The sequence below is a fragment of the Canis lupus genome, chromosome 7 (genome assembly GCF_011100685.1).
Source record: "Canis lupus familiaris isolate Mischka breed German Shepherd chromosome 7, alternate assembly UU_Cfam_GSD_1.0, whole genome shotgun sequence".
Classification (NCBI taxonomy): domain Eukaryota; kingdom Metazoa; phylum Chordata; class Mammalia; order Carnivora; family Canidae; genus Canis; species Canis lupus.
Window position 1 is genome coordinate 36,677,549 of NC_049228.1, and position 20,543 is coordinate 36,698,091.

General features: G+C 42.0%; 1 protein-coding gene and 1 long non-coding RNA gene across 11 annotated transcripts in view; one reads left to right on the forward strand and one right to left on the reverse strand.

Annotated features, from left to right (window-relative positions):
• The window catches only part of SMYD3 (SET and MYND domain containing 3), a 686,417-nt gene that overhangs the window by 164,152 nt on the left and 501,722 nt on the right, over positions 1 to 20,543 (reverse strand). The window lies entirely within an intron of this gene.
• LOC111096709 lies at positions 13,760 to 20,359 on the forward strand. 6 transcript variants are annotated; one of them, XR_005362247.1, is made up of 6 exons: positions 14,035 to 14,097; positions 16,133 to 16,223; positions 17,605 to 18,180; positions 18,433 to 18,528; positions 18,628 to 19,210; positions 19,983 to 20,359. It is a non-coding gene; the product is annotated as an uncharacterized LOC111096709 (long non-coding RNA). The 6 variants fall into 6 exon arrangements; XR_005362245.1 differs by lacking the exons at positions 14,035 to 14,097; positions 19,983 to 20,359 and adding an exon at positions 13,760 to 13,901 and having other exon boundaries at positions 18,628 to 19,096; XR_005362248.1 differs by lacking the exons at positions 14,035 to 14,097; positions 16,133 to 16,223; positions 19,983 to 20,359 and adding an exon at positions 13,766 to 13,901 and having other exon boundaries at positions 18,628 to 19,096.

Consider the following 20,543-nt stretch of genomic DNA (forward strand, 5'->3'; position numbering starts at 1 on the left):
TCCCACATTGGGCTCCCAGCAGGGAGCCTGCTTCTCCTTCTGCTTATGTCTCTGCCTCTCTCTCTGTGTCTCTCAATGAATAAACAAAATCTTTAAAAAAATAAAAATAAAAAATAAAAGTTCCCCCGTAGCCATCATAAAAACACAAAGTGAATACTTCAGAGAGTTATTTTATATACATGTTTAAATTTTACATTTTCCTCTAATTTTCTGAACTAGAAGCTTTTTATTGTAGCAGCAGATAAATTAAGGTATTTGAGACACAAGGGAAAATCACCGACATACCATTATCTTTTAATGGCAAAGCTGAGCAGCCCTAAGAAAACATACAACCCATTCAGAACAGATTACTTCTACACCATAACAGGAGAAGCCATCCACTTCCCAGCACCTCCTCGCCCTAATTACTCACTTCTACAAAGTACTTGGTCTGTGTGCAAGTAGCTATAGCTGGCTTCTAGCCGACCTTAAAGAATGCTTTCAATTTCAAAAGATATAAATTTTAAAAGATTTAAACAAAAGGGAACTCAGTTTCTAAACACAAACATCAGGCAGTTTTCTCAAAGACCATCTGCATCTCCTTTATAATTTCTCTATTTAAGGCATAAGTAGAATGTGCAGGACACACAAATTTGACACACAGAGTTTATTAATAGAGAGGCTAAAGGTAAATTTTCAACAGAGAGCTTACTGCATTTCGTTTTATTAAAGTCTGTGCATAGAAGGAAAGGAAGCAGGGAGAGTTGGCACATACCAAAACCCAAAGCAGAGGTTTTTGTACAAAATAACTGCTCCCCCCACCCCCGACCCAGAACTATTCTCTAATTTTAGAAGCATGGTAATGATTTTAGTCTGGGTGTATTATTCTCCTCCATGGCATATGACATTTTATTAAAAACAGAACTATTTTTTCAGAATCTTCTCATAAACCCCAAGAGATTTATTTATTTATTATTTATTGTTTAAAGATTTATTTATTTGAGACAGACAGAGAGAGAGATAGCGGGGGTGGGAGCAGAGGGAGAGAGGAAGAATCCTCAAGCTGACTCCCCACTAAGTGCAGAGCCTGACCAGGGTTCTCAATCCCAGGGCCCTGAGATCATGATCTGAGCCTAAACCAAGAGTGGGGTCGCTTAACCAACTGAGCCACCCAGGTGCCCCTAAACCTCAAGAGATTTAAAATTTTACCCCTGATCCTTCCTATCTGCATGCCAAGTACTGAACCATTTCTCATGATGCAACTCCGGCCATTCCTGATAGCTTACCTCCCCCTTTGGTCACTCATTTACAATTTTTTCCTTCCCCAGAACACAAAAGGTATACAATCCACCAACCAGAAGAACGGAAGGGACTCAGGCTGGGGAAGGAGGTGAGCTGGCACATGAGGAGGCAGCACTCAAATGACAAAAATCACAAATCCCAGAATTCCAGAAGGTTTACAACAGTAAGGATAGGTATGGATGGCATCTTTTCAATTTCAGTCTTTAAAAATCAATCAATAGAACAATCAGTGCAGTATATTTTCCCTTGGTTGGGAAATAGCTGAAGAGCCTCCACGTTTCATTTGTGAGCAGGCACTGAGCTAGTATGCTCAGGCCCCATCACTGTGCTGCTCAGGTCAGCATTTCATTTGTGAGCAGGCACTGAGCTAGTATGCTCAGGCCCCATCACTGTGCTGCATCAGGTCAGACTCCACAGCCAGCCTTGTGGAGTCTGACCTGATGAAATTTTCTATGTTTCTGTCATAGGCTCTTCTGATTGCAAATTTAATGGACCCTAGTTAAACACAGCAAGCAAGGATGCTAGAAAACGAGTAAAGGAGGAACCTAAAAATGATAATTCTATAAATTTGACTCAAGATGCTCCATTATAATGATTTTTATCTGTTTGAAATCTTCCACCACCTCAAGATGTCTCTAGTATTTAGAAAATGCTAGAAGGAGAACAAATAATGAGTGTATACTCTTATTTTCAGCAGATGGCATGAAAGCCATTGAAGTCTCCAGTGTGTTATTTGAAATGTGCTTGCACCTTCTCTTACCTCATCACTTGGAAACAACATAAAAATTACAAAATTTAATCTGGTTGGTTTTCTAGAAAAGAGTGGATTATAAGAATGGTAAGCATCAGGTTTTAAAAGCATGATGCTAAGGCCCAAACTAAAACCATTCATTTGAATGTATGTTGATGGATAAAAACTGTTGATAAGATGCTGATAAAAAGTATTTATTCCAATATTGATAAGTAATCTAATTTAAAGCAAATTAAATCATGTCTTCCAGTTGTTAAATGAGAAAACTAAAAATCTGTCTTTATATGAATATTACTAAAGGTTCTGCAAATGTACTGTATAAGACAAGCCAAGTAAACAATAAAATAATCTAATTAAGAACCACAGCTTTACTACATCCTGTATCACAAACACCCTTGGGCACGTGTCCTACGTCCTGTAAATTCAAGTATTATCTGTTTCCACAAATGGCAATAGTATCGATCACATTTCCAGCCATGGTCACCAAGAGTGTACACGAGACACACAAAAGACTCCACGATGACTTGCAAAGGTTAAAGTCAATATCAAGGCCAGTATTGTAAGCACAGGGATAGCAGGATCATAGAATTTTGCTTCCTGTTTCAAATGTTCGCAAGGTGGAGCTACCCAACGTTAGCCAATGAAGAATCACAAAATGCAGCCCTTGTGGATAACAAGTCTGTCTTCGGAAGCTCACCCACATCTTCATTTTTCTAAGGACTTTCCTCACAGTGGAACCCATTATGTCTGAAATAATTGTCTCTGATAAGAGAAAGCAAAACAGGAATGACATCCAGAAATTTGTCCTTCCTCTTAGGATGTACCCTGGCATTCCACCTCCTTATATAACTCAGATGATGAGAAAAGCATTTGCAGTGTATGTCTGTCAAGTACGTATAAAAGTATAAAAGCTCTTAACATGGTTTCCATCATTTAATTTTCCTCCCACATCCCGAGGCTCAGAAATATGGCGATATTCTTAAATAATTTATTACAGGATATTGTTATAGTTTCCACAGCTCTACCGTAAGTGTCCTTTCTGCCAAACATTTCATGTAGTCACGTTCCTGTCCACAAAGTTTATTATCACGATGAGCTCAACTTTCTGCAACAGATAACACTTAAGGATTCTTTTGTTCAGCTCGAGTCTCTAAAAATGTTCTCTTTCGTGATCATCTCGTCTCATTCTTCTCTTTCCAGGTAACTGGAGCAAAAATCTACTGCTGGTACCCTGCATGGTCATGTCTCTTAGTCCTGGTGCTAAAATCTGAAATGAAGTATGCTGGGTGTTGGGCATTCCCCAAGCGAGGCTCACCTGGATGAGGCACAGTGGGGCTCAGATTGGCTGTGTTTTTCCATCAAGTTAATGGAAGAAAGGAAACCACAGAAAAAATGTTCTATGTGGAAGGTAAAACTGAACACTAACCCATTGCTTCACGTAAACCTCAATGAAAGATTCCAGCGTGAGCCGGGGTTACTTTATGGGGAAACTGAGGCGAATACTCTTTCCAGGAGAAATTCTGTGTGGCAGGGTTTGTCATGATGATCATACTTGACATTGACCCCTCAGGGAGTGTAGCCCCTCATATTATACCATGAGGAGGGCACACAGCTTGTCTCCAAGCTACACAGGGGTGTCCTGGAGATCAGGACCAGGGGCGGTTTCTGGCAGGCAGTGGCAGTAGGCAAGGGGGCACCTCAGTGGGTCCATCCTTCTGTGGTGGCCTATGCACACCCAGTGCCTGACGACCCATGCAAGCAGGAGACGGGGAAGGGTGGACACCGATCAGGCGAGGGTCCCAATTCTATGCAGTGCAGGGGCTACAAGAAGTTAGCAGCCCTGTCTGAGGTCAGACAGTCCGTCTTGTGACCTCTCAGGGTGCACTCCTTTGTTTTCAGGACACAGAAGGAAGGAAAAGAGAAGAGAAATCGTGGCTTCATTCCTCACTACCTCCCATTTCTCTGGAGGTAGCTCCTAAGTACCCCAGCTCCTAAGTAGCTTCCTTCCAGCCAGGTATGCAAAACACACTAGTGGCATTTCTGTGTGATCATTTGTCTCTTCTGCCACCATAATGAATACATAAATGGTTCTCCCCCAGCCTTGCTCCTGACCAGATGCCTGAGCTGGCCCCTAGATGAAACATCTGTGTGCTGCCCCTCCACCCCTCCACCAGTGACCTGCAAAGAGTTCCCAGGGAGGTCCCTTCCCTGGGTCACAGTTCACCAGAATATGAAGAGAGGAGGGATTCTGGAAAAGGAGATTAAACATATGTTTCCTTTTTTGATGTCCACTACCAAAAGGAAAGTTTAACAAACTCTTTTTAACTAGTTTGTGGGGCTCCTAGGAGGAGAGCAAAATAGAAGCATGGCTTTAAGAAAGATAGACAAGCCCTGGCCTAGGGGGAGACGAGCCCTGAGACTGGACATGGTCCTGACCTAATCTTCTCCTTCCGTTCCTTCTCTGCCTGCTGGGCTGTTCTCTGCACTTTCCACTCTTCACACCTCCCTGTCTCTGCAGGGCGAGCCAGTCCCTCTGCTTGAAGCATCCCCTCTCTGCATCTACTCAACTCCCGTGAGCCTTTGGGCCCAGCTCAACTCTTCTCCTGGAGGAGCCTTGTGACTGCCTTGCTGGGGGAGGGAGGCTCTCTGGCTGGTGCTCCCAGACTTGGGCACGAATCTGCTCCCACGTCCTGCACTGTATGTTACAGCCATTTCTTATTTGAGTTCCAAGAGGGGAGAAATTGTATTTCATTACCTTTCCCCCTGGATCAGATTGGTCTACACACTGAGCATGCTCAAAAAATGTTTGCTGAGTCAATACCGATGGACAGAGTACATTAGGTACCGGTGACTTTGTTTTAGACTCTGTGGCTTCCATATGGCATTGCTGATAAACCAAGGCAATCATCATTATGCAACAACAAAAAATCTCTTCTTGTCCTTCTGTCTTTCCCTCCTTCCTCTCTCAGTCTGCATCCCTTCCCATAACAAACACCCACTCAGCGACCTGCACAGACCAGGTTCTGAAGCTACAGGAAGGTGTCAGCACGAGTCCTGTCCTCAGCGACACCGGGAGCAGCCAGAAAGACAGCAGTGCCAGTGCCCAGCAGAGGGCCAGGTCAGAGAAGGCTACATGAGAACGGGGTGCCAGAGGAGGTACCTCCACCTGGACTCACAAGGATAACCCACACTCCTTATTCCTTATGTGACACGGAGGCAAAGTACAAATCTAATTGTAAATTCTGGAAAATATTTTCCTGACATTGAAGCAAGTTGGCATAAGCTTAATACCCACATAGACTACTGTGACTTCCTAAAGGTGAATGTGGTGACATCTGATGATGCAGACATTACAAGAGAAGCCCATCACATTTTCCTTAGTTTAAAAAAAAAACCCTTGAAAACCTCTAGAATGTGTCCTGATCCTAGTCTGCATCACTGAACGTGGAGAGGAAGGAAAAAGCAGAATGATATTAAAGACAGTGGTGCCTGAAATGCCATGATGTAATTCTTTCTCTGCAGAGCCAGGAAGGAGATGCAGGGGCTGGACACAGGCGTTGGTGCACCAGACGAGGAGTGCCTACGGGGGTGCCGGGACCAACTGGTCGGCAGAGCCTTCCTCCACCACCTCCGGAGGCCACCTGAAAGTCATACCACTGAGCCCACTGTTTGCAACAAGGCAAAGCCCTCACTGAGGCACACCTGTGCTGTCCGAGGTGGGAGCACTAGCACTCCCACAGTAGGTGCTCCCTCTCCCCTGCACTTCTAGTTCCCAGTCTCTCAGGGTCTCCAGTCCTCTCACAAGGGAGCTCTTAGAACAGTGCCTTCATTCCATGGATGAGGACAGAAGGCTAAGGGAAATCGATACACTCTTCTAAGGCTAGATATTCACCTGCCCTCACACATCAGCAGAATTTAGTTTGTCAAAATAACCTTTGGAACAGAAAACTCAGCCCTGAAGGAATCACACAAGACAGGCTGGGGGGAGTGGTAAGGTCCAGGCAAGGTCTGGAATGGTGCTGTGCTGCACCCCAGCCCTCAGAAATAGAGGTTTATTCATTCATTCATCAAGGGCCTATTTTATACACCAGGGAGGAGGTAGGAAAATCCACCCCTTGCACCAGTCTGCCTAGTGAAATAAGAAAGCACAAAAATGTCACATTTTTCTCTAATTCTGACAAATTTTAGCCTTTCTTAGCCAAGATGATTTTGACTATTGGCCATATTTCTTTGTAAGTCACTCTGTCAAAAAACAAGTTGCAATAATGCAGGGCAGCACTCTAATCTGTCAGCTCAATTCAGAAACACATGAGTCTTCTGTGCGTCCATGGCCCGGGGAGGCATGCTGGCCTCCCCATATGATCATCCAGGAAGGATGCCTGGGGATTACCAAGGACCAGCTGGGAGATGTAAGGAAAGTGGATGGCCTTTGAATTCTCCACTCTCCCCATGGTCTGACTGCAGCCAGACACCATTACCAAATTAGTGCCACAAAGAGAGGGATATTCTCTCCCTCGGGCAAGCTGGAAAGATAAATCAGCTACAAAAGAGCAAATGGCTAAAGAAAGAAAGAGAAAATGAAACCCTGACACCTTGTCATGTGAATGTCACAGTATTTGTAGGTATTTATACATGAGTCATCAGGACAGAACTGCAAAGAACCCCTCCCTCTCACTCTGGCCCTCCTCCCACCTCCCTCCCCTCCCCGAATAAATGTGATTGTGTGATAGTTTTTTCTTGTTTCACAAACACCTTCACCTTCCTACCTGATTAGATTTTTTTAAAGATTTTATTTATTTATAGAGACAGAGAGCAAGAGAGAGAACACTAGCGGGGAGTGGGGGTGGGGGGAGGGCGCGGGGAAGTGGCAGGCAAAGGGAGAAGCAGACTCTTCATGGAGCAGGAAGCCGGATGAGGGACTTGATCCCAGGATCCTGAGATCATGACTGGAGCCAAAGCCAGACACTTAACTGAGCCACCCAGGTGCCTCCACTTGATCATGTTTAAAAACATCAGGGAATTAGGATTTTTATGTTGGGTACAATGTGCTAAATTATGTGTCTGCATTTCCGTATTATTGGCCAATTAATTTTGATTAGGAAGAAACCAGAAATAAAGAAGCAGAATTTATCAGAAACCTGTAAAGCAGAAAAGCCGTGAGAAATAAATGAGCTAACAATGCATGCGAGAATAGCTCCCGGCACACAGGGAGCTTAGGAAATAGTAGCAAGATCGATTATTACCCAAGTTCATCAGCTATAAGACACACTCGATAAATGCACTATTTTATTTTGTTCTCCTAAGAAGAAGCATCAGCAAAGTTCATCAGGCTATCTGTTGTGAAATGGATTCCAGTTCAAGGAATGTAAAATTGTGAAAACATATACGGCCCGGAATGACTGAAATACAGCATCACTGCGTGAACCTCCAGGTTCTCACAGAACAGAAGTTGTGCTCAGTGTAACTGATGTCTACGTGCAAGACATTTGTGCCATGTCAGGTTCTGGCCACCCCTCCATCTCTCTGAACAGACTGGGTCGCTCTCTGACTCTTCACACCCAAACTCATTCTCCACCACTTCCAGCACTTTATTTTCACCATCCTCTGAGTCAGTTGCCATAAGTCACTCACAACCCAACATACAACCTTGATCTAAAGTTACACTGCTTGTGCCAAGTTAACGGTTTTGCCAAATTTGGCTGTACTCTGGAGGTGACTCAAGGCACACGTGTTCCCGGCATCTTCTTTCAATAGTGAATGAAACAGGGCAATTTCCCTTGGAATGGACTTAAATTAGTTGCTTTAAAACCTAAATTCAGGGGATCCCTGGGTGGCTCGGTGGTTTGGTGCCTGCCTTTGGCCCAGGGCGTGATCCTGGAGTCCCGGGATCGAGTACCGCGTCGGGCTCCCGGCATGGGGCCTGCTTCTCCCTCCTCCTGTGTCTCTGCCTCTCTCTATCATAAATAAATAAATAAATAAATAAATAAATAAATAAATAAATCTTTTTAAAAAACCTAAATTCATGTCTCTTTTTCCGCCCACCATACAGTTCTGTCTAAATAACCAACAGAAAGCACTTAGGAGGACAGTTTGGGTAGAGAAGTGGCAGATGGCTTTCAAAGCCATTCAGACAAACTGTACAGACAGGTACTAAATGCTCTGGAATCTGCACTGGCTATTTTTCACTGAGAGCGCTGGCCTCCAAGACAATCAGCCTATACAGGAACGGAAGAAAGCTACATAAAGACATATATAGAAACTATGCAGGAACCAAACAAAAACAGGGCACCTGTGCCCTGTAGAAATATGGTTTCTGCATCCCGTGTATTATGTGCAATGCCAAGGAGTGGGTACTCCCCTAAAATACCAGCCAGGGTCCCCAGTGGCCAGGAGCCCACAGCATTCCTGGACTATATAGAGATCTGAGAGTGAACTGTCCACTCAGTGGCCATTTCCCCATCATGCGAACACACTCTTCAGATGTTCTTAAAAATATTTTTTCATGATGATAGATAAATCCTAACTACTGAAAGTCAGAATGGAGTGCCTGGGTGGCTCAGTTGATTAAGGGTCCAACTCTTAGTTTTGGCTCAAGGTCATGATCTCAGGGTCTTGGGATGGAGCCCCACATCTAGCTCCCCACTCGAGAGGGAGCCTACTTCTCCCTCTCCCTCTGCCCGTCCTCTCAACCCTGCTCTTTCTCGAACAGATAAATAATCAATCAATCAATCAATCAATCAATGCCCAATTACACAGCTGCCAGCAGTCTGGCCATTAAAACTCCCCCCACTTCTTTACACTGTCCTTTATAATGATTACTCAGCATTACCCCCTGGAAGAAAAAACACCCAAACTTCCTAATTTGTGAGATTCAACAGCTAGCCTACTGCTCACTACCACAAATAAGAGTCGGGTTTTCCTTTTCTTGGGTTATACACAGATTTAGTTTAAAAAAAAAAAAAAATTAAATTCCAACATGATTCTTTCTTTCCCTCCAGCCTTACTTTTGCACATGCTTCTCATTTTCCCCTAGCATCTAAATGCAAAATAGAACATATTCACTAAAGGAGTCAGGGTTTGATAATTACAGCAAGCATGACTGAATTTGCATATGTGAGGTTTCCAACTTTGAATTCAGAGACAACGAACAGTGTTAACAGTCAAACAAGAATTAATTTAATGGTTTTGAAAAAAAAATTAGTAAATTGTCAATGGTGGTTAAAGAAATGCTGGTTTTAAAGAAAATAACAGAAATGCTCCAAAGTAAAGATGATTATGGTGAAGCTTATTTGGAGAAGAAAAATAAAGGAAAGCATATCTATGAAAGGTAAGCCTGAAGAGCTAAAATGCAAGGATCGCCTTAGGAAATGGAGAAAAAATGAAACCAAAGGAAACAAGGCATGAAAAGAAAAGAGGATTAAGAGAACAATGAATCCACAACAAAAAAGTTACAAAGACTCTCAGGAAAGAGAATTACTGATGATGTATTTGGAGTGTCATGATGAAAAATAAAAGATAGACAAGAATTGGGGAAAAAAAAGTAAACTAATGATTTTATGTGACCTCTTCTGACCTAGTTCAGCCCATTAAATTAGAAAGCTGATTCTCTGAAGCAAATGAAAGAAGTGGCAAAAAAAAAGAAAAAAAAAAAAAAGAAAGAAGTGGCAGTTTATAGGTAAACAGGGAGAGGATTGGGTGATGGGCATCATTATTACCACTGTTCTAATCACAATAATTTGAGAAGACTGTGATGCTGGCTTCGAAGAGGCTCCTGTTAAGACGAAGGGAAGGTACCCTCCCCACCCTAGCATGGCTCACATTCTATGCAAAAGAAACCCTGAAAGTCAACATGTCCTAATGATATATTTTGTAAACTAGTGTAGACATTCCAGGTACTTACTAAGTAAAAGGAGGTATTGTACTGGCTACACACTGCAACAGAGAGTTTTAAAAACACTTCCTGAAATGATGAGCCTCAATTCCCCCAAATATGCTCAGGGACACAGAGAGTGTCCTGTCCCAGGGAAAGCCTTCGAACACACCCAACTGTCCTGCCTTATTCAGGAGTCAACACAAACACCTACAAGCTATATCAAGGTGAAGTCTAAGTATTTTTAGTTCTAGGAAGGCAATAGATTCCAAACAGAAAGGTAGTTATCAGATGGAGTGGGTAGCAATTAGAGGCTGAGCAAAAGGCTCTAAGAATCTAAAACAAAGGAATTTCATAGGCGTGCAATCATAAAATCCCCAAAACATACCAGAAAGTGCTAAAAAGAAATACTTTGGGTAAAGTGTTGATATTTCCCCAAAGAGGAAGTCAAGATAGTTAGACCTCTTTGGTTATAATATAAACTATTATCAGTGTATTTAGGAGAAAGAAATAAGGCAAGATGATATTCTCCCTTTTTTTCTTACACATTTGAATTTACATACTACATTGGGAAACTTGTTTGCATGTTGATCTACTGGACTCTAACTATATGAAATCTTTAAATTACCTAAAAATATTTTTCAGGCTGTTATTCTGAAGAGAGGAGGTAGGGAAAGCACATCTCAAGATAATTAGCTTATGTGTCGGGTTTAAAGTTAAAGAATGAACAGCATCAATAACAAAAATTTCTTATACTTTCCAAAGTGCATCCTGTGATTACTCTGCTGTCTGTTCCTCAACCACAGTATTATGTATCACAAAGGAAGCCCAGCAGTTTAACAGCAAGTAATATTAAAATGTGTTTAGGGGATGCCTGGGTAGCTCAGTCTGTTAAGTGTCCAACTCTTCGTTTGGGCTCATGTCATGGTCTTGGGGTCGTGGGATCAAGCTCCATATCATCTGGTTCTGTGTACAGCACAGGATCTGTTTGCTTCTTCCTCTCTCTCTGCTCCTCCCCACCCCACTCTTTCTCAAATAAATAAATGAATAAAATCTTTTTAAAAAATGTGTTTAGTAAATTGTATCTACTAAAGCACAACAGAAAATCAATAAATAAAAAATAAAGCACAACACAACTTTAGAAAGATTTTCAATAATGATTTTTGTTGAAATTTAAAAAAAAGCATTTTCTGTTAAACTTTTTTTTGAGCACAATAATCCTTTTTACCTTAAATGATTAGAAACAAAATAGCTAATGGATATAATACTTTTAAGTGAAAAGAAACTAACACGTAGTATAACAGGCACCTTTACAGGTTAACTCACCGATGTGATTAAATAATGTTCTGAGGAATCTAGGGTGTAATTAGGAAAAATATATTTCTCCTTAATCTTTACATCATTTGCCCTGTATAAATATTGGTAGTGGCCAAATACTGCTAATCTTTCCTAGACAAGTGTTTTCAAGATGGCAACTACAATGCAGTTGGTAACTCCTTTCCCTAGGTGCAAGCTACTGGGCAATTATGTAAATTAAGGCTGCAGATGAAACATGAGACAGACCCAGGAGTCAGTGCAAAACCAAGGCCACAAAGCAAATAAAGAAAGTGGTAGGGGCGCCTGGATGGCTCAGTCGGTAAGCACCTCCTCTTGATTTCAGCTCAGGTCATGATCTCGGGGTCCTCAGATGGAGCCCTGCCTGCATCAGGCTCTGTGCTCATTGGGGAGTCAGCTTGAGATTCTTTTCGTTTCCCTCAGCCTCTACCCCCACTTTCTTTCTCTCTTTCTAAAATACATAAATCTTAAAAAGAAAGAAAGAAAGTGGTAGATCATTCCATCTTCAGTTGCCCATCAGGTCATATCTCTGTGTCACTCTCACACATTCACCCCTTTCTATTCATTCCTATTGCTGTCACCTGTCTTGGACCTTTAAGATCTCTTGCTTGCAACTTTCCAAGGTAGGCTCTCTGCCTGCCCACCCTGTCTTTTGTCAATCCACCCTTCAAACTGCCAGAAAAGAGAAATAGAAGATCTACCCAGTGACTCCAGCAAAAAGACAAAACTCTTCAACATGACATCAAAGGTTCTCCACATTCTGCCCTCACCCTACCTTCCTGCTGTACCCCCACACACGCCATGTGTTTCTGTTACACTGGCTTCTTTGCTATCCCTAGTCATGCCCTGCACTTATTCAGTTCTGTGCCTTTGTCTGTATGCTTCCTATTTCAAAAATACTTTGATCCCTGTCTTAGCTGCTCATAATTTTAGTCAGCCTTCAAGACACAACTTAAGGGACACCTCCTTCAGAAGGTTTCCTATATCCCACTAATTTTACTTCTCTATACTTTCATAGTACTTTTTTCACATATAAACTACAGCATTTACCACGTTCTACTCTGAATTGAAGCTAATTATGTGAAAGTCAATCTCTACCACTAGATTAGAAGCAACTGAACACTCCAAGTCCTAGCTCTTAAGAGCTTTATGGCATTTATTTGCTCATATGTCTTTTCTTTTTCAATAAACCATAAATTTCCAGAGGTCATGATACACATCTCCCTCTAGAAAATATTTTAAATGAAAAATTAAATATTTCCAATATAAATATAAAACTTAATGTATATTATACATAAGTGTATACATATAGGTTTCCTCTGCTTTTCAAAATTTCACATTACACCACTTTGCTTTTACAAAAAGACCTATGTTAAAATTAGTACCTGTTTTCACTAACCAGAAGGAAGCTGGCAAAGATTCCACTTTATGCAATAAAGACAAAAAACAAAACAGCGTTCAGCATTTATTTTGCAGGGAGCTGTATAAGGCTCCCCCAACCCCCCATCTCCAGCAGCAAGAGTGCCCCGCCCAGCTCCTCCTAGAGAACTACACTCAGCATCTCAGCATCCAGCCATCAGACCTGGTGACCTATGACCTGTGTCTGTGAGCATCTTTCTCTGTGTGGCCCCTGCCTTTAAAATTTATTTTGTGCATCCATTAGCAAGACGCGTCTTAAGGTATCAGAAAAGCCTGAGAGGTTATTTTTTGGCTCTGAGAATGCTCAAAAATTTCTCCATATAAATTAATGGTAATTGCTTCTCTGCTTTTATATCATTTAAAATTAGTAAAGATTTCATAAGGAATGCTCTACTTTCAGATAGTGGGGGAAAACTGTATATCATATATGGTAGTATTTATAATGTACATCAAGCTTCCGTTTATCCACTGAATAAATAGAAATCCCCCATACCTTACTTAGAGTATTGGTAGAACAGGACAATATCCTTTGTGCTCCTGCCCATCTCATTCCCTCCCCATCTTCCAGAGGTAATCACTATCTTAATTTTGTGTTTCTTATCCGCTTGTTTTTATAACAGTCTTATCCCATATGCATGAATCCCTAAACAACATACTGTTTAGTTTTGCATGCTTTTGGTTTCTTATAAATGGAATCATACTGCATTTATTATTTTGCAATTTTTTGTGTTTGTTTTTGTTTTTTTGGCTCAACATTATGTTCGTATGATTCACATATGTTGATGCATGTAACTATAGTTCATTCATTTGCACTACCTAAGAGAACCTCTTGCAAATGAGCTCTGGATGGCACATCTGAGAATAATGTCCACAGTAACATTGTTAATGCAAAACACTGAGAATGACCTAACTTGTTCATTATCAGGAGGCTACATAAACAAATCAAAGTATTTTCTACACTTGGATCTTCTAATATGTCTGGCATGTAGTAGGCCCTCTATAAATATTTTTTGAATAGATAAATAGACTTGAGGAAAAAATATCACTGACTCATCATGGGCTCCTCCCCCAAGCCCAAGACATGCTCAGTAAACATCTGAGACATTTATCCACAAAGCCATGTTAGCCTCTAAGGCTAGTAGTGGACCAGAGAGTCAGATAAACTGACAACTCAGATCATTTGAGCTGATTAGAGGACAAAATGGCAACTGTGCTATGTCTACCTGCAACAAGCTCGGCAGACAGGTCTAATTAATTTTTTTTCTTAAGATTTTCTTTATTTATTCATGAGAGATACATAGAGAGAGGCAGAGATGCAGGGAGAGGGAGTAGTAGGCTGCTTGCAGGGAGCCTGATGTGGGACTTGATCCCAGGACCCTGGGATTCCAACCTAAGCCAAAGGCAGATGCTCAACCACGGAGCCATCCAGGCACCTGGACAGGTATAATTTCTGATAGTGTTAATTCTAGCTGCTTATTTCTGAGAGGCATCCCTCTTTCTCCCACAACTCTCCTCTCGCCCTGCCCACTCTACCTTCTTTGCTATGCCTCTCTTCGGATGAGCCTGCTCTGGTACACCTGGGACAGCCTTAGGAATGGGGGCAAGAGGTGGCTTTTTGATTCTCTTCTCTGCCTTGCTATCTCAAGCTCTGACTTAATTCCTTGATAATCACATTTTGTTGGACAATGATTTGTCTCTCACTGTGTCACCATTTGAACATTGCATACCCATTTTAAGGCAGTCAAGCTACCCTGCTTGTCGCCTTTTTAACATATTTGATGTCAGCTCTTTGGCAGAAGCAAGACCCTAGAAAAATGATCACCATCCCGGTATGCTATTAGTCTACTTCCCATTTTACTGAAATAGAAACTAATTCTCAGGATAATGCTGTCGGTGAAGATGCAGGGGAAAACAAACGATGCCAAACCAAATGAGTATGTGTTTATCTGCAACGTTAGCCAATTACTTTCAAAAGAGCCGGTATGGAAAATAATGAAAAGAAATTACATCCAAAGGTAAAGAAAAGACTATCAACTACAGACAAGTTTCTCCATGAAACTGAGGATTATTCACGCAAGTTCATCTCACTTTGACTTGACTTCATCATTTTACCATGGTCATAATTTAGACCTAAATATTTAGTCCCCTAAAAAGGAAGGAAGGAAAGAAGGAAGGAAGGAAGTCAGGAGAAAAGCCATGATCCTTACACAGCAGACATAATAGAAATACAAACAAAGCCGGCACATCATTTTTTCCTTCATTTCTGTTCCCATAACCAAATCATCCTCTTTTCTCTGTCCCATCACCACTCACACCCTCCCACCCAGGTTCCCTTCTCTTCTGCATTTCTCTGGCTTCTGGCAATAACCCCTGGGAAGGGATTCAAGAGAGGCCAGGCCCTTTCCTCTCAAATTTGAACTATTACTTCACTGTAAATAATTAAACTCTTTCTTTTACATTCTTTCCCCGGGTTGCTACATTTCTTACATGTGCTTTGGCTCATGTACACTCTCTGCTCCGGAAATATGCTACTAGATTTGAGTAGGTTCCAAATCCTTCTTCAAGCAAAATATATCTGTCATATCAATACGGTCTCCTCCACATATTTCAATCAAATCCAGTACCTTCCCTGACCTTTTGTCTATGTCTTCCAAAGATCCTCACAATCTAACTCTGTTAGTTACCCTGCTTAAAAGCAGGTGATCAGGAAAAGCCATAGCCTACCTTACTAATTACTTTCTCTCTCAAGCCTTAGGAAGTAATGAGGGAAATCTTTACTTCAGACTTAATTTAACTCCAAAATCTAGAATTGTGTGCTTAGGTATAAAGGACAGGATCCTTGCAAGAAAACACTAGTCTGATGTCAGGGTTTATAACAGCCAAGGTAGGGACTCTGCGCACAATTATTACAGAGATTTCAGGAAAAGAATGGAAACCAACACTTATTAATAGCTACAGTCAGCTGGGGACTGTATGAGGTGCTTTCTTTCTTTTTTTTTTTTAAAGATTTTATTTATTTATTCTTGAGAGACAGAGAGAGACAGAGACACAGGCAGAGGGAGAAGCAATCTCTCTGCGAGGAGCCTGATGCAGGATTTGATCCCAGGAACCCGGGATCCCGACCTGAGCCAAAGGCAGTCACTCAACCACTGAGCCACCCAGACACCCCCTGTATGAGATCTCTACCAAAGTTTTTTCTGATCCTTATGCTCCAAAGCAGGAAAAATTAAACCTGGAGGCATCTTTTTTTTTTTTTAAGATATTTATTTATTCATGAGAGACACAGAGGGAGAGGCAGAGACATAGGCAGAAGGAGAATCAGGAAACCCCAGAGAACCTTTAAAAACCAAAGTGGTCGAGCTCATGTCAGTGATTAAGCAGAAGCAAGAGAGTAACCTTCCAGAACTGGTCACCATCTGCTGACAGTAGGCGAGGTGGGAGAGAGGGGCCTCAATAAGCTCAAACATCCATTCCAGCTCCAATGACCTGTGGCTACAGACCGCTCCTAATGTGAGTTTTCTGAAGAGGATGAACCAACATCTTGGAAACACAACAGGGAGAGCACAGGTAAGGGAGTCAGAAGACCTGGGATCCAGTCCTGATTGGCTGGGTATGACTTTACAAGAGATGACTTTCCCCATTTACAAAATGAAAAGAGAAAAGACGTGGGTAGAGGTGACTAGCCAGATGGCCTCTTACTCTACGTCTGAGAAAAGTTTCCTGTACGTTTTCCCACCATTTACCGTGTTCTTACATGACACACTGAGGCCTGAAGTCCTCAGTGCCCATCCTGTGCCAACACTCTCTTGGGTCTCATGGTTCCTCTTCTAAACAATAAAGAATAATAATGTGCCAGAGAAAATGAGTAAAATCTACATATTTTATTTGAATGCAGTGGACAGGATGCTTTTGGGGAAAAAATTAACAGGATAAATGAATGAAGGTAAAATCAGAGTCCAAAAAGAAATTGGTATTGAGAGAAAACTTAATTGGCTGCAGATACGACAGACACTTAGTGTTCATTGGATTTCACACTTCCATATGTGACCATGCTTGATGCTGAAGGTCCAAGATATGTAATCATTTGTAATTTTATTGAGAAAGGTATCTGGATCCTCCTTGTTGTAAAGCTGATGTCCACAGGAAAAGGTCCGTTAATTAACGACGATGATTCATAGGCTTTATTATTCTTGGCTGTTTGTAATAAAAGCAGAAACAGGTGAAGTGGCAAGAATCTTTGCTCTGCCTGAAAATGATCCTGTCATGAAAACCAGCTAATAGTGTTGGTGACAGTAGCAAGGAGAAGTGAAGAGAAAGACCAGTCAGAAATTAGCTGTAGAAATTACTTTAATACTAAATTTATAGGGGTGCCTGGGTGGCTCAGTGGTTGAGCACCTGCCTTTGGTTCAGGGTGTGATCCTGGAGTCCTGAGATCAAGTCCCACATTGGGCTCCTCACAGGGAGCCTGCTTCTCCCTCTGCCTATGTCTCTGCCTGTGTCTCTGCCTCTTTCATGAATAAATAAATAAAATCTTAAAAAAATACTGAATTTATAGAATCATTACATATCTGGATTACATAAATTTTTCATTATATTTTATATCTGTCAGGGAGAGAGAAAGCGAGAATTACATTATATGGCATTGTTACAGTTGGAAATTCGTTAACTGTCTTGAGGCAGAGTCCATGTGGACGCCAAAGGTCTCCTGTGTGGTATGTAGCCCCTTCTAAATGGCAACATTAAAAAAAAACACCCTAAAACTAAAACAAAAAACGACCCCCCCTTTATCTCTCAAAATCAATTTAGCGTGTTAAAATTCTCCCAGATGTTCCTGAGGATTCCTGAGGCAAGGTGGAGTTAGCTAAGGTTCACATGTTTGCAGGCAACTGAAAAAAACAGAAGATAATCACAAGATAGTGTTCATGACCTACTCTTGATTCTCTTTCAGGTGCTACAACAGAACAGTTTCTCCTGAACACCCCCGGCAGAGCTGTATGTGCCCATTCTTCTGATATAAACTGAGTCAACCCTGATTTCCAGAGACGTCATTTTCAAGCAAACAATTTTCTTAAGTTTTCCACTTTCTCCACATCAGCTGCCTAAGAGAAGATGTCTGGGTGATAACTTCATTTTTAAGGGGAATGAGCTTTAAAGAGTACACTTTATCTTGTCAGCATTTTGGATTCACATTGTCTTCCCACCCTTTCCCCCTAAAGGATTGGCTTTCACAAGATGCTAAGTGAGACACAGCTGCAAACATTCAAGACAGTGAAGGAAGGAAAAACAGAAGAGTCACTAATGAGCTCTCTAAACTGGACCCTCAAATGAATCATCCTTCTTTCCTACCTGGTGTTTCTGGAAGAGTTTATGTCAGTAATGGAAAATTTGAAAGCTCTCATATAATTCCATTTTTTTTCCACTCCAGCTCTGAACAACATCCTGCATATTAAGATGCATGGCCTAGTACAGTCGTTTTCACACAGTGCCCTCAGGAATCCTCACGAACATCTTGGCATGGAATCTGGTAAGGTTCTTGGTAAAAACTCTTCAGATGAACCGGGGAGAGGATGGAGAGAGTGTATATTTGCTGCAGCGGGGAGCTGCTCTGGTTGATGTTTGTGGCACTGATCTGAGGAAGGTGCAAGGGTTATGCTCACTTTACAGAGGAGATGCCAGGCAGCCTGGATGCAGAGTCTCACTCCTCAGACCACATCGCCCACAGAACCTCCCACATGGGCCAGCAGCTTTTTTTTTTTTTTTAATCTGCTTTACATAGGACACTGCCCAGCACTTGACACAAGAAGGGGTTGGTGGTAGAGAAAAAAATAGGTTTCCAAACCACTGACTTCATGGTGAGATTCAAAGGCAGCAGGTAACAAATCTCACTTCTCATTCTGTTTTTAGCACTACCCTTGGGACTTGAAGCAAGTGGCTTAATTTCCTTCATTTCTCTTTATTATTTATCTTGCAGGGTGACTATACGTGAAATGGCTGGAGAATGTGATGTTCCAGAGACACAATCTTGCTAATGCTGGTTCCAGGACTGTGAAACAAGGGGAAGGACAAGGTGATCACCACCCACCTTCTAAAGTTCAATGCTTCTGCGATTGAAGATCTTGCGCAGGGCTGTCCACGTGGTTATGTCATTCCTGAACATTCCTTCTGATTGAACAAGCCATATGGCTTTTGGTTCAGTTGCCAGGCAGCCTGGCCAAGGTCCTATCAACATATCAACCAGATGAGGTGGGGGAAGGAGAAAAAGAACACCAAATGCTGGCTGTGCTGAACAGTAAAGAGAAAACAGGGACATGAAATCATGGGCCAGAGATTGACCTTAACAGCTGTAAAACCAATCATCTCTGTATTTCACTGTGTTGCAAGGAACATCGATAGAGGAAAAATCACAGTAGCCCTTAATACATGATAATGTCTCTCATGGGCTTACTTCTGGTATATTTTAAATACATGACAAAACCGAAAAAGCTACAGTTTCAGATCTTGCCAGAAACTTGGATTTTACTTGAACTATAAAAGAGTCAAGGGAAGTTTACCGGGTAAGATATGAGGTCCTTCTTTATACGCTCTTATAAAACTAAAAACCACTGGATTGCCAAGCAGTTTGTGCTGCTGGCATTGTGTTGAAAGAAAATAAAACTGCCCAAAGCCCCATCTGGAAAACAGGATGAGACTTGGTTCTCCACTCTAGTATGTAAGGGACAGAGAAGTCACCAATCCATCCTAATGAGTATAAAGCTAAACAAACTGTAAAATCAACCATTTTTCTTAGAACCATCAGACAAGGGGCACCTGGGTGGCTCAGTGGTTGAGTGTCTGCCTTTGGCTCAGGGCATGATCCTCGGGTCCTGGGATTGAGTCTCACATTGGGCTCCCCATAGGGAGCCTGCTTCTTCCTCTGCCCATGTCTCTGCTTCTCTCTCTGTCTCTCATGAATAAATAAATAAAATCTTAAAAAAGAAAAAAGAACGGTCAGATCACGGGGCAGACTACTGCCCAAAACTGGGGAGCCAGATACAGAGAATCACAGCTTATAGAAGCACAAACCCCAGCAAGACCCAGTGCAGGACCAGGAAAACCTAAACTGTAACAGATGAACTGCTGGAAACTACATGTGCACAAGTCTGAGAGTCAAAATTTCTAGGGAGACCCAGTCTGAAGCGCCCCCACACTTTTGTGAGTTTAACCTCCAAGAGCTCTACCAGACCCTCAGAGTTAATACCAGAGAAAAAACATCTTATGCTTCCAGCAGAGGGAGAGAAAGGCAACCACTTTGAAAACTGTCACTGTATTCTGTTTTTTTTTTACCAGGGCTGACATCAGGAGAAACTATTTTAATACAGACTACCCTGCTGGAGTTTCACCAGAGCCTAACAACCTAGGGAAGTGAAATAACCAACTCCAGATCATTTCAGACATCTTGTCCCCTCCAAGTGGGGTTAAAAACTGAGAAGCATTGGTCAAGTTTGCGGGACCTAATCACACGCCTACAGAGGCTTCCCAGTCCCTCAGACCTCACCTATTATGTTATTGAAGGTCTATTTGGGGGTGTCTGGATGGTGCAGTTATACTGTCTACTCTTGGTTTCAGCTAGGGTTGTGATCTCAGGGTCACGGGATCGAGCCCCATGTCAGGCTCCGAGCTCAGCATGGAATTTTATTGAGATTCTCTCTTTATTTATTTATTTTTAAATATTTTATTTATTTATTAGAGAGAGAGAGAGAGAGGGAGAGAGGCAGAGACATAGGCAGAGGGAGAAGCAGGATCCATGCAGGGAGCCTGATGTGGGACTCAATCCCAGGTCTCCAGGATCATGCCCTGGGCTGAAGGCAGCACTAAACCGCTGAGCCACCTGGGCTGCCCAGATTCTCT